The sequence below is a fragment of the Silene latifolia genome, chromosome 10 (assembly GCF_048544455.1).
Source record: "Silene latifolia isolate original U9 population chromosome 10, ASM4854445v1, whole genome shotgun sequence".
Lineage (NCBI taxonomy): Eukaryota > Viridiplantae > Streptophyta > Magnoliopsida > Caryophyllales > Caryophyllaceae > Silene > Silene latifolia.
The window spans coordinates 159,493,450-159,499,374 of NC_133535.1; positions in this window are offsets into that span (position 1 = coordinate 159,493,450).

A 5,925-nucleotide genomic window follows, 5' to 3' on the forward strand; every position below is an offset into this window, starting at 1 on the left:
TCAAACCCATCCTTAGGAAACTCTAACAGGTTTACTGGTAAATCTACCCCTCCAATCACCATAGGTATACCCTTATATAACTTGAGACACGACACAGACTCCCCTGAAGGTATGAACACATCATCTTTTACAACCTCAAACTTGCCCAAACCCATAGACACTGCATGACTCTTAGACACAAACGAATGTGTAGCCCCGGAATCAAACAAAACAAAAGACGGTACATTATTAACAAGAAAGGTACCGGTAACTACATGAGCATCATCCTGTGCTTCCTGCTTATCCATCATGAAGAGCTTTCCACTATTCTTCTGTCCTCCACCCTGAACTGAAGCATTGGAGGTACTAGGCTTAGGCCGAATCCGGGTGACACCGTTATTCCGACGCCGATAAGATCCACCACCACCGCGGTTGTAACCGCCCAGCTACCCCTGTCCACCTCTCGTTGCCCCATGAACCTCCCGGTCGGCTACTAGCAAAACTCTGAGTCGGCCCCTGAGAGAAATTTCCTGATCGAGCTCCTGAACCATTGCCGGGCTTGTAGCTCGTGCATTCCCGCCTTTTGTGGCCCACACCACCACAGTTGAAGCACGTAAGGTTGGTGTTGTCACTTACAGCCCGACCTCCATTCTTCCCCCAGCCACGAGAACCTCCAGAGAAACCGGCTCCACCAGAAAAAGCCTTAGCATTGTTGAAATTCCCTTTCTTGTTTGTGACCTGACTGTTGTTCCCACCATCAACCGCCTTTCTCTTTTCTGTAGCAGACCTCTCCTCGATCTCTCTTGAGAGATCCACCATTCTCTCAGCTTGACCCGCTCTCAGATACACTTCCTTGAGGTCAGTAGCAACCCCAGCCTGCATACGACTCACGATCTTAGCAGACAAGCCCCTCTCAAATCGGAGAGCCAAACCTTTTTGCCCGAGCTGCAAATCTTCCACATAACGAGATAGCTCCACAAATCGATGATAGTAATCAGTAACTGTCATCTCCTCAGACATAGTGAAAGATTCAAAGTCGGATCTCATCTTGTGTCGGATATGCTCCGCACAAATCGCTCTCTCATAGCGCTCTTCAACCTGGACCACGGAATAGCCCCTTCCTCCTGGTAGTAAGCTCTAGCATCCTCCTTGACGTTCGCCACCAAACCGCCGCTTCTCCCCTTAGGTAGTACACAACCTGTTCAACAATCATATCCTCGGGGCACTTAACCATTTCCATGAGAGCTTCAATCTCACGGTGCCACTTCTCGAGCAGCTTTGGTTCACCTACCCCGTCATATGTGGGAGGGTGGAAACGAGCAATGTTGATGCTAAGCTGGGTTGCATCAATCGGCTTCTCGTTCCCCTTTCCCACATTTTTGAGAGCTTCAAGGAGAGCCTCTTGTTGCTCAATCATGCGAGCAATCTCATCAAGAGTCATCTCCGAAGCTTGGATCTGCGCAGGAGTTCTTTTGGGCGGCATTTTGAGCTGATAAGAAAGAAAGAAACGTAAACGCATGCTCAAAATTTAACACCCCTCCGCCGAAAGAACACTCGGCCGAGTATAAATAACACTCGGTCGAGTAAAGATCACTCGGTCGAGTATCCTCTCAGATACTCGGTCGAGTATCGACTCCAGAGACAAACATCAAAACACAAAAAGAAGCACTCGGTCGAGTATAGCAACACTCGGCCGAGTGGACCATACTCGGTCGAGTGTACCCCCATGCTCGGTCGAGTTATCATAAACAGTAGCGATTGCTACTTTCCTTCAAACAACACTCGGTCGAGTTCCCTTATGCTCGGCCGAGTACTCAATACTCGGTCGAGTGCCTATCATGCTCGGCCGAGTAACACTATTTACAGGTTATAACTTTACGATTCTTCTATCATACTCAGTATTCTCATAACAAAACGTAAGAAGGCAAAAACCATGTTATAAACATATCAACATGCAATGCATATATCAAAATCTTTAATGCCACATTGTAAACATATCAGCATACTATTCATGCTTATCTATCATCCATCTCTTCTATCATTCCTCCCTTCATCACCTTCACAACTTTAATACATATACACATTCAACTATCAACTTTTACTAGCTTTCATCATCACATGCATGTACATACAAAACCTACTCTCACCACTTTTCCCCATGTTACCGGTTTGAGTTAGTGAGGGCCAAATTGCGACTCCGGGACGTCTCCCGAGTCTTTGCGGTAGCTCCAGACAACTCTCCCCGGGTTCATTTTATTTAGACTCCCTAGGTTCATTAATTCATTTTGTTTAGGTGCCGGAATCTTCGGCTCTGATACCACTTTGTAACACCCCCTCATACCAAGGTGCCTTACCAGGACCACCCTACCATGAGAATGTGTTACCATCTCGGTTGCCCGAGGTTAGTACATATCAAAAGCGTCTGAACTGAGCACATTTATTAAAATAATGTAATTAACAAAGTTTACAACATCCAAAACCAAATACCGTCTAATAAAATACAACTCCGAAGTCTTAATAATAAAAGAAACTCGCTAAGACTCCGACGGTGATGCTATGACTCATGGTGGCAAATCTCCCAAGATAATCCCCAAGCTCTCACTAGCAAAACCTGTCAAGCCTGCTCACCATCCCCGAATGGATCACCGCAGATTACACAAACAACAACGGGGTCAGTATTATGCGAACAAGACAAACAAATGCAATACTCGCCCGATCATCGTCAACTCCCAATCACCCCCGTCTCACATAGTAACCGACTACACACTAAAGTGTGTAGCCCTGCCAGATTACCCATCGCAACAGGTAATCCTCGCCGCCAGTGGGTGACCGCAGCCGATCCCACCTAGTCCAGCTCCTCAACGAGCGACAATAATCCCTGTCCCTTAATGTGCACATCCCCTCCCGTGGCGGGTTCCACGGAGGGCGAACTAGGGTGTGAAGCCACTCCCGCAAGTGACTCCACCACAATCACAATCACATGACACTACTGTCATCTCAATCCCCTCACACCAACATTGTCACCACAATCTCCATATTACGATGATCAATAGACAACGATAAATACAATAATATGTCATGTAAAGCACAAAGAATCGAGTAGGAAACCCTACCTTAGCAATCACAAGCGATAAGCAACACGGACAATCAAAAAGGCTCCTCTACGAAGTCTTCTCCTATACAATGATCATACAACACAATTACATTTTGCACAATTCCCAAAATCCCTTTCCCATATAAATGTACAGTAACCCAAAAAGATGCAACAATTACAAAGGTAGAACTTACCAACAGTGCAACAAGACCTTATACGCAAGAATTACCGCAAGTATCCACACAAAGATGCTACGAAATGCTCAAGGGAAGGATTAGGGAATGATTTGGATGTGATTAGGGTAACGTAGAAGTGATAACGCTTGAAAACTGATATTAGAAACTGACGCGGAAAATATAAAATAACCTAATCATACCCTAATCAAACCGTCAAAATATAACTTCGCCAGACCGGACACTCGGTCGAGTGTGACGACACTCGGCCGAGTGGTCTACACTCGGTCGAGTATTCACTATACTCGGCCGAGTGTTCCTCGGCAGAACCGAAATAACTCACACAAAGAGCACTACTCGGCCGAGTAGGCTCTACTCGGTCGAGTAGGCTCCAAAGAAAGTCCGTAGTGTTACAAAATATATTCATGTGGGATCTTGTTTGATTCGTCTTTAAGATTACATTAAATATATCTAACTTTTATAATTTTTGCAAATACGTAGCTAACGATATTTACCGCTAAAACACGCGTTGGCGAACGTGAAAAAGCAAAGTGATAGAGTAAAGTTGAATGGAAGAAGTATTCATATTAGGTCATGATCCTATCTGAAATTCCTCACACTTGACATTCCCGATACTTGTACCTGAAAAAGAATGAACGTAACGGGAACAGCCAACCACGGGTCCACGGCCAACCACAGGCTGAGTATGACTCCAGTCACCTCCACCTGCCCTACTTTTCTTATTTTATTATTTCACTTCTTTTTGATCTCACAAGTATAAAATAGGTCACATAAACGACACAGTCGAATAATTATTAAATAAACATGCACTGTAATACCACGATTTTCTGAGTCTAGACTACTCGACCGAATAAGGGGAACTTGATCGAGTAGGGTGTCGTGTGTTGTCTGGTCAGGTTACTGTTCAGGAGCACTCGGCCGAGTAGTGACATACTCGGCCGAGTCAGCGAAGTAGTGAGTTACTCGACCGAGTATCCGGTCTGACGGGACTAATTTCCGCAGTTTTGATTAAGGTGATTATAGATTATAAATTACGTTTTAACAGTTTACAAATCCCTTTTATAAAACCAAACGACGTTCATCATCTCTCTAATCACCCTAATCACTCTCAAGGCTAATTGATTGATTGTGAGTCTAGTTTCCGTCTTTTGTCCCGATCCTATTGGTAAGTCTTTTGTGCTTTGTAATCAGTTAGCATGCTGTCTTTTAGGGTTTTGCCCTAATTGTTAATTTGCGGAAAAAGGGGGTTTTGGTATGTTTGTGACATAGGGTACAATTGTGATGATTTGTACGTGAAGAATTTGTAGAGGAATTGTTCTAGCTTCCGCTGTTTGCTTGTGCTTTCAGATTCATAATAAGGTAGGGTTTTCCTACTCAATTATCTGTTTAATTGTTTTAAGATGATAATGATTGATGTATTGACATGATTAGTATTGTTGTTGAATTTGTGATTCTTAGATGTTTGGCTTGGTTGTTGTTTGTCTATGGTTCTCAAGGTGCGTCCTCGGCTGAGTGGAGTCATCTTCGGGAATGGCTTTACGCCCTTGATTCGCTCTTGTGGTTCCCGTCATAAGGGGATGTGCACATTAATGGACATGAGTTATTGCTCGTTACGATGAGCGGGGCTTAGGTGGGCAAGGTTGCGGTCCCTCACTGGCGGTGAGAATTACCTGTTGCGATAGGTAATCTGGCAGGGCTACAAACTTAGGTGTGTAGTCAGTTACTGGTTACCGATGGAGTTTGGAGGATGGTTCTACGATTGGATTGGATTGGTTGTATTTGTGATTTCTTATCTTGATTATACAGCTGACTAACCTTGTTAGAATTTTCAAAAATATAGTGATCCATTTAGGGATGATGAGCAGTTGTTTGAGCAGGTATGGCTGTGGATAGCTTGCGGGTTTGGATGGGGTCGAGTCATCACCGATCGTGTAACTAGCTTCCGCTGACAGTTTATACATTAGTACTTTTGATAGTTTTGGTTAGCTTCAGTTGTATCTTGTCTAAACACTTCTATCTTTTGATAAACATTCTTGGACGGTCTATTTGATATACTTTACCTCGGGAAACCGAAATGGTAGCACCTTTATATGCTGGGGTAGTCCTTGGTAAGACACATTGGTAGTCCTTGGTAAGACACATTGGTATAAGGGGGTGTTACATGCAGAACCTGTCATTTCAGCATGCAATAACTCACTCCCTTCTTATACCGGTTTACCATTACTGAATAGAGAGACATTACGGAGTTAAAACTCCTCCGGGCCAAGCCCACCTCCATGTACATATGATAAGAAATTCGGGTATGAGACCCATCTCGGCCATTGCCGGATAACATAATTATCATTCATATGGGGGTCATACTCCCCCCTCCCCTCCTTCCATGTACACGTGACAAAATAACGTCGTATTTATCCAATAATCGTACCCTGAATGCTAAAATTGATCAATAGTACATTATAATAGAAGTATTAACATGACTGTCATATGTTCATACAAAAACCGTTAATATAACATGTGAATAACATAATGATAATATAACATTATACAGTCGATAATATTATAAATAATCACTACATTATCATTTATTTCTACGACGAAAGATCCTGAAATCATACCTTATTCTATTAATATAGGTAATTATGGGTGACAAATAATTAG